The sequence below is a fragment of the Mustela putorius genome, unplaced genomic scaffold (assembly GCF_011764305.1).
Source record: "Mustela putorius furo isolate JIRA1106 unplaced genomic scaffold, ASM1176430v1.1 tig00003853_pilon_pilon_pilon, whole genome shotgun sequence".
NCBI classification, from domain to species: domain Eukaryota; kingdom Metazoa; phylum Chordata; class Mammalia; order Carnivora; family Mustelidae; genus Mustela; species Mustela putorius.
The window spans coordinates 57,838,154-57,847,054 of record NW_025422005.1 but is presented as its reverse complement, the minus strand read 5'-3'; the positions used below and the strand labels follow the sequence as shown (position 1 = coordinate 57,847,054).

Here is an 8,901-nt window from a genome sequence, read left to right as displayed (position 1 = left end):
TACCCAATAGTGCAATTGCAGGGTCATAGGGAAGCTCTATTTTTAATTTCTTGAGGAATCTCCACACTGTTCTCCAAAGTGGCTGCACCAACTTGCATTCCCACCTCTTTTTACCAACGGAAACAGCATTATTACTGCCTTTAAATCTAATCATATCCAAGAATGAATTCCAGGAAATCCGTAGCTAATTCAGGATACCAATCCTTAAGGTTCTGTTCTTCTGGAACCACATCCAACCTCAGCTTCTATAATAGGCCTCAGCCAGAGGAAAAGGACTGCCATATGTGATACAGAAAAAGGAATTTATCAAGAGATTAGGCCTTACAGTACCCTGGGCGTCTGTGGTACTGTGTATCCTATTTGAAAGCACAAAACAAAATTCTACTACTTTTAAGAGTAAATTTAATCATTCCAGGTTAAACTCAGCCAATTTAGCATTTGTCATTTTCTGATTTTCTCAAAAAAAAAAATGGCACATGAGTTCCCAAAGAATGGTCATCATAAGAAGCAGAGGTGGGAGTGCTCTCTTCGGCCGGCATACATACTAAAATTGGAACCCTACAGAGATTAGCATGGCTCCTGAGCGGGGATGACATGCAAACTCATGAAGCATTCTATATTTTTGCCCTGTGATGTGCCCTGGGTTTGTTTTCTAATAAAAGAAGAAAGTGAAAAGAAGGAGGAGGCGAAGGGGAAGAAGGAGGAGGAAAGGAGACGGGGAAGAAGAAGGGGGACGAGGAGAAGGGGGAGAAGGAGAAGAATGGGAAGAAGAGGAATGAGAAGTAGGAAAAGAAGAAGGAGCAGCCGCAGAAGCAGAAGCGGCAGCCGAGGTGCGCAACGGGAGTTTGGAGATAGACTCTTCTCGCCTACGTATCCTGGGCCCTACACTCTGCTGCCATCTAGTGAGATTCCAATCCCACTCAAGGCTCAGATGTGTCCTCCATCCACATTGGCATTCACGGAGGCAGCCAACTTCTCACCTGGTCTTTGGTCTTATGGTCCACACCTCTTTCCTCTGTAGTGTCCTCCATCAGGAATTTGAAGACTTGCTCAGGTCTACCTAGCCTCAATCAATATCTCTCTCTTTCTCTCTCTCTCTCTCTCTTTCATTCTCTCTCACTTAACAGCTGCATTTGCCTTAAAAATACGGGGAAAAATTAGCACCACCCCAGTGCCACCAGGGTTCCATCAAACCCTCTGCCGTCAACACTTTTTTTTATGATCCTCCTGACATGGTGGTATAGGGCCTCTAGAATACTGTGAAGTGGCATTCTTGTGTGGTTCCAGACAGAAATGAGAGAGAAAACAGATGCTGATACTATGTGGGGAGTGGGGGGTCCATCCCCCCTTCTTTATTGAGGACACAAGGCTCCTTCTCAGAGACCTTCACACCCATCCTACTCCATCCTTAACTTCCCCAACTCTTCTTCCTCTTCTAGCCCACAGAAGGTTCATCGTTCCTATTTTGCCTGAATTTATTTTTGTTTGTTTGTGCTGCATTTGTGTTTAAAACTTTAATAGAATAGTCTAAATAGTCCACACACGTTGAAAACCAGCATTATGTTACAAATGTTTATAATAAGGCAAAGCTGGAGCATTCTCTATCTGCCTGGTGATGACGTTGATGTTTTGCTAGTACCCTGCCTGAAGACTGTTATCAGACATTTCAACATCCTGCACATCAGTTGAGAAACAGACTGTACAAAATCCAGGGCTTTTAAAACAAAATAAAATAGTGGAGTTGAGAAATGGAAGTATTAATGATAAAAAAAGAACTTAAATTTATGGTACAAAATTGGAAATTTATACTTTCTACTCTAGACTTCTCAACATGAGAAATCAGAAAAGCTAATAAAACATGTCCCTTTTGGTTTGATCCCATTTAATTTTTAACTGCAAAATGAAAACAATTCTTCTCCTTTAGTAGCTATTGACAAGAAGATTCAGATTTTCTGCACAGGCCACTAGCAATGATTAATAGATATTATTTCCTTTTGGATTAAGTTACCAGACCTTGAGTCACAAATGTAGCTTCAGAAATCTTGGAGATAAGCATTAGCCTAAGTGAAAGTATGTACGAACAAGATTTAAATAACACACAAAAGCCAGTGTGCCCACTTTCCCCCACCCACCCATTCTTTGAAAAATTAAAAATGTGCAATGTAAAAATGTAAGGAAAACATGAATTTATTCAACGTGGCTTTTCTGAGATGGTTAGTGTAAATACACATTTGAAGCTGCTTTTACATCAAGCAGATTTTAGTTCCTGGAAGCAAAATGTGTGAAATTTTTCTAAATTTTTTTCTAAAAAAACTTTCTAATTTTTTCTAAATTTTTCTAAAGAAACTAAGTTCTTTTGCTGGACTATGACAAAAGATTCTAAGAGCTTCTGAAGCCCACTACTGTATTATCTTCCCGATCTGTCTAGTGACCATTCCAAAACTACCACCTCCGAAACCATCACTCCTCCCCACCATACCCAACCTCAATATAGTTTCTATTAAGTCCTCCCTCAGTGCAGATGGCCAAGATGCTGGATACCCATGCTGTAAGAGCTTTGTTCTTATTTCTGATAACATGTGAGGGACAAATAAAATTTTAAAAGAAAGAAGTTAAAATGAAAAGCATTCACTTGAAAAAAAGTTATTTGTAAGTACCATCAATAAGAGTTTGCTGCAGGAATGACTGAGTCCCCTGCCTACTAAGCCTGGTGTCCTGGCATACCCATTGCATGGTCAAGCCTCACAGCAGAGTTCTTGCTTCTTACTGCTACATTCATTCAATGGGTTGGGTAGCTTTTTTCTAGAAATGTATGAAAGATACACAGATAAAAAATTCTATTGGGGTCAACTTCAGCATTACCTAACTTTTTTCTCCCTTCGCTTTCTATTACCTATGTTTCTCCTTTCTTACCTTCCTCAAAATTATCAGCATGTCTATGGCTTCTTCAGTAAAGTGATACACTGTATATAGAACCATATTTCCCAGAAGTGAAATCCTTATTCCAATGATGATGTGAATTCTGAATCTTCCTCCAGTGACTCTTCATCTCCAGATGCCATCAGCAGGCTGAAGAAGTTAATTTAAAAAAATAATAATAAATCACCCCAAACTTGTTCTAACAGTGCCTAGATACCATGTTTCTGTTTTTTCTTGATTGTTTTAGGTGTAATAACAAGATACCATAGACTGGGCAGATGATATGCAACAAATATTTATTTCTTAGAGTTCTGGAAGCTTCGAAGTCCAAGATCAGGGTGCCAACAGATGTGGGTTCTGCTGAGAGCCTTCTTCCGGATTGCATTCTTGAAAAGATACCAAAACAAAGATTCTGGATGCCCAGGTACATTAGGTTTCCTTTATTATCACCCACTTATAGCAGCTTCTGAGGAACTTAAAGAAGCATCACCTGTTGTCAGGATTCCTGACTTGAGCCCTCACAACTCCTTTGACTGGGTGGCACAGCCGCTGTGCTCACTCTTTGGCCATGGTCCCCAGTAACACTGCTCTGGTACCTCTTTGCCACATTAATCCAGCTGAGTAGTCTCCCAAATTATATTTTATACCCATGAGAGGTGCTTTTTCTCACTGAAAAGTAATAATCATCATATTCATGTGTTCATGTCTACCCATGTCCCATTTTCAGGGGGAAAAGGAATTCTCAAAGGCCCCAGATCTAGGAGCACAGAGGGAGGGATCAAGGCATAAAAAGGAGTGGTTTGCATAAGAAACTCTTAATCTCACAAAACAAACTGAGGGTTTGGGGAGGGGTGGGGGTGGGGGGATGGGGGGGTTATGGACATTAGGGAGGGTGTGTGCTATGGTGAATCCTGTGAAGTGTAAACCTGGCGATTCACAGACCTGTACCCCTGGCGCTAATAATACATTATATGTTAATTAAAAAAAAAACAAAAGGAGTGGTTTGGGTGCAGAGGGGGACATATGTGGTCACACATTACAATATCATTCCACCACAGGACCTACAGTCCAGTTTCCTTTGTCTGCCCACAAGGCAGGCCATGTTCTGACGACTCCTGCCAAGAATTCCAGCCTCATTTCCTGTTACTCCTAGTCCTTCCCTTCACACATGTACAAACCTGTACCTCTAGAGTACCTCATCTCTACCTCCTCACGCTTTACAACCAGGATGTAGCCTTGTTTTTTTCTTCTCCACGAGAACTTTCAGAGGAGGGTTGATACAGTAATACCCCCTCTGTCTAATAAGTACTCAGTTTTATAAATGAATGAATAAAGCAACTGATGGACATTGCTCATCTCACACTGGATTTATTTTAATTGTTGAGTACTTACCTTACCTTGTCTTTTAATGAACAGACATCTGCTCACTTCCCCCACAACCCCAACCCAGGCCCCACTTCCATTATCGCCAGTTCACTGTGAGGTCTTTGAAGACAAGAAAAATTAGCTTGTGTACCCTGAAGCACAGATGACACTGCCTGGAACAAAATTAGTATTTTAACTGAATTCACCATATTTTCTTAAGTTGGCTTTTGCACCTTGTGTATCACTAAATGGACACACTTCTATCCTGCATAACAGGCTTTAAAATACATTTTACAGTTGCCTCACTTTATCTCGTAAGATTTACTGCAAATGGAAGCCACTGTGAGTGATCCAACACTTATCATCAAGCTATTATGAAGATTTCAAAATGCTTTAAAATTGATTCAGCAGTAAAATATTTCTCCATTGCTCCTTGGAGAACCTCTAGAAATCTTCCAGTTTTTCTTCTCCCTCTAACTTTATTTTATTTTGGTTTCTAAATATGTTCCAGGACATTAAAACAAACCACTGAGACAAATCTATGAGGCAGTTTAAATGAATTGGAATTTGTAAGAACTTTCCTTTTTAATCTGGGACCTCTAGGGAGTAGTAAAGGCAACGTTTTGCTCTTGTAATTAAATTCATTCTGTCTTTTTCTTTAGAAGCAATAGAGCTTCCAGTATTAGGGCTCATTATTTGAACGTCCATAAGAATTTAAACACATTTGAAATAGTGACTAGTTTTCTGAGGAAGGAGATATGAGGAACTAGAAAATCCATGACATAAAATTGGAATTGAAGATAGAAATCTGATAGCCAGATAACACCCTTGTTGGAAAACTACTGGAATTTAGTCAGTGATGGGGTCCAGTGTTAAATATATTAAAGACTAATTCTCATGCAAAAGCCAAAAACTGTTGTGCTTTGTTTTTTGTTCTATCTTCCAATCTTGTCAATTTCCTCACATGTTATTTGGGTTCATTGCCAAATTATACCATATTGTGGGTAGGCTTCCAGAACCTTCTCACCGCCAAGAAAGTCAATGAGATATCTCACATGCAAGTTCCCCCAAGAAATCAAATTACTCTAATTTGATACTTAAAACTTTAGATTCTTAGTATATAACAGCATTTCAATACCCTAAGCAGAGAACTATATCATAAATTTAGTGTAGGTACTTTTTTCTGGAGTAAAAAAAAAAAGCTAAAAAAGAAGTTGTGGGGGGGAAAATAATGAATTTTAACTTACCATGTCCTAGGGTGAGGGGGGATGGGTGAAATAAGTGGTGCAGATGAAGGAGAGCACTTGCTGTGATGAGCACTGGGTGCTGTATGAAGTGTTAAATCACTATATTGTACACCTGAAACTAATATTACACTGTATGTTAACTACCCAGAATTAAAATTTTTAAAAAGTTTACAAACACTTAAAAAAATATTTACCATGTCCTAAAGAAGAAAATTGTCACTGTATAATAAAAATGAAAGCATCCTCTTCTTCTACAGCTAAGTCAGATCTCATAGGAATTTGATATTCAAACAATGTGAAAAATCAGATTGTCAAATGTTGTTGAAGAAGTAACAAAACTACCGCTTTGTTTTATTTATCAAAAAATCATATTAAACCTTACTTGGGAATTATTTCTTCAAGTTAAGCAAACACAAAACTTACAACACAAACACAGAGGAACATTCACGAAAGGATTCCAGCAGAAACAAGCAGACATGTGTACTGTTACTGAACTAAAAGGAAAAAGGAAGTTGCAAGGTTTTGAGCCAAATGTTTGTGGCACCCAGTGTTTGAGGCTGGACTAAACTATTTCTTTGTCCACCAGAGTTAACCATTTACCTCACTCCCAAAGACTCAGCTGAATCACCACAACACCGACATCTCCGCAACATCCCTCTGGGAGATAAAAGAAATAAAAGAAAACAAATACTAAACTTCTATCATTATTTTCAAAGGAAAAATGTTTAAAGACGCTTCTCCAACTGGTTTTCTGTTTTGTTGCTGTTTCATTTGGGTTTTGGGAGTGGAAGATTCAACCTCATCTTCGGGATCTAGTTTTCTTCAAGTGCACAGCACTGTATGTTGTCCAAATTTGCAGAGTGCTGGTGGAAACATTAAGAATCTTAGGGAATATTAACTGCTTTGTATCCCCTTCAATTTTTTGTCATTGCCATTTTATGTAATCAGAAAAAAAAACTAACTTATGAAAGTAGAGATAATTACTTACAGTAGATGACAAAATTAACTTTCCCTAAAGTGGATCATTAATTTTTATATTAATCAGTTAAAAAGTGGCACTGAAATATGTCTGACATTCAGAAGGACTCAGATCAAGTCTAAAACAGTGATTTGGACCCAAGAGTTCAGAAAGTTTGCAAACTCAAAATGGCACATTTATGCTTTTCTTGAATCTCTGTCTTATGCTAGTCATCTATATTCCCCACACTTGTCACAAAGTTCCTGGACATAAGAACTGGAAAGATATAATTGTGTGCTTTTATAAATGTTCAATTAATGTGCATTTCATAATTTTGAAATTTTTGTGACCACCCTTATCTCACAACAATTATTTAGTCTACCCTTTTCTTAAAGAGCACAATACCAGTCTGCCAAAAAGAAAGAAAGAAAGAAAGGCAACATCACAGAATGAAAACACCAAAAAAGAAATACTTTTGGGGGCACCTATGTGGCTCAATGGGTTAAAGCCTCTGCCTTCGGCTCAAGTCATGATCTCAGGGTCCTGGGATGGAGCCCCAGAATGGGCTCTCTGCTCAGCGGGGAGCCTGCTTCCCCCTCTCTCTGCCTGCCTCTCTGCCTACTTGTTATCTCTGTCTGTCAAATAAACAAACAAAATCTTTAAAAAAAAAAAAAAGAAAGAAAGAAAGAAAGAAAAAAGAAATACTTTTGGAGGGTGGCATAACAGAATAGAAAATCTCTAAAGAATTAGCCTCAATTTATTGTTTTTTTCCCCTTCTTATCCACTGGAAAATATCCTCAGTCTCCCAAGAATCAGTTTTTGTTTATCAAGTAGATAAACAAAAGAATTCACAATTTATAATGTAAGAATGATAATAAATTAGAATGCCATTATGTATATTCCCTGTGGCATCTTTTTATCTAGCAGCTGTCTCCTCTGTCTCTGTTAATTCTCAAAAACAAAACTAAATCTAGATAGTCCTCTTATAAATTGTGATATATTTCTGGGAACACTGGAAAATCTTCAGCTACAGTGTAATTGTGTCACACTATATATAGTAAGAAAATTATTATATTTTTGTCAACTTCCTGGTAACTGTTGGAATTAAGTCAGGCTTTTATGAAAAATAACCCCCCAAAAAACTGTTCTAATTATAGAATTACCATTTGAGTAAGTGAACATAAATTCCAATTTGTTCTAGTATTCTATTAATTTTTTAAATTATTAATATCATGTTGTTGGACATCAACAGAGGCATATTATTGTACTTAGGAAAATATCTGATACGAAGTAGACATTCAATACATTTTTTTTTAAATGAACAATGAAAAAAGGGCTCCTGGATGGTGTAGTTGGTTGAGCATCCAGCTCTTGGTTTCTGCTCAGGTCATGTTCTCAGGGTCATGGGATCAAGCCCTGTGTCAGGCTCCATGCCTGGTGGGCACTCTTCTTAAGACTCTCTCCCTTCTTCTCTGCCCCTCCCCCATCACATGCACACTCTCTCTCCAAAATAAATAAATAAATATTTAAAAATAAATAAGTGATGAAAAAGATACTCCACTTTATTATCTACTTTCATGTCAAGCAAAGTTTTGTTTTCTTGTTACTGTAATACCTAAATTTAAAACATTCCATCTGATTTGAATCATTAGCCCTACCTTAAAATAATCTGAGTTTTTAAATTTAGGCAGCGCAATTTAGCCAGACCCACAACATTCTTAATAGGACACGAACTGTACAGAAAAAACTGCAAGGGTATAACAGTCAGCCTCCTTCCCCTGAAGAACTTACAAAATAAGAAGGACAAGTACATTAATAATTATAAGGCAAGCAAAAATACAAACCTCATGGTAGGGTATATACAATGGTTAACCTGAGATCTCAGCAAAGCTATTAGGGAAAAGGTAACATTTGAAATAAATTATGAAAAGAGGTAACGAGACCTTGGCATATGACATTAGAGAAATAGGATATCCCAAGGAAAGAAAATACAATGTACTTTTTCAGGTCTATTCAAGGAACTATGACGAACCCACTTTTACTGAAACAAATGGTCAATGTAGAAACAAATTACAAGAGTAGTCTGAAAGTTGATGTTCAGCTTGATTGGGTCTGGGAGTCTGTACTTATTGCAGTAGGTAAAGCTTTAAGGTTTGTATCCATCAGGATCTCAAGCAAACAGCACATTCCCATGGTATCAGTAAGTGGGGGTAGATGAAGAGAATACTTAGAAAGGGTGTGTGGGCTGAGTAACAGACACTACCAAAGGATAACATTCTGCCATCGCAGCAGGGTATGCACCACTAGTCCCAAAGGGGGAAGTGGAAGAAAATATTCCTGGAACCTGCAGAAAGAAGCTATAACTATAAGAAAATGCCTCCTGACATGAAGCAAGACCATCTGTGGAGGTGG

General features: G+C 38.1%; 1 non-coding gene across 1 annotated transcript; it reads left to right on the top strand.

Annotated features, from left to right (window-relative positions):
* The first annotated feature begins 519 nt into the window (after positions 1–519).
* LOC123387405 lies at positions 520–624 on the top strand. Its single transcript, XR_006601862.1, has one exon. It is a non-coding gene; the product is annotated as a U6 spliceosomal RNA (small nuclear RNA).
* Positions 625–8,901: the final 8,277 nt, after the last annotated feature.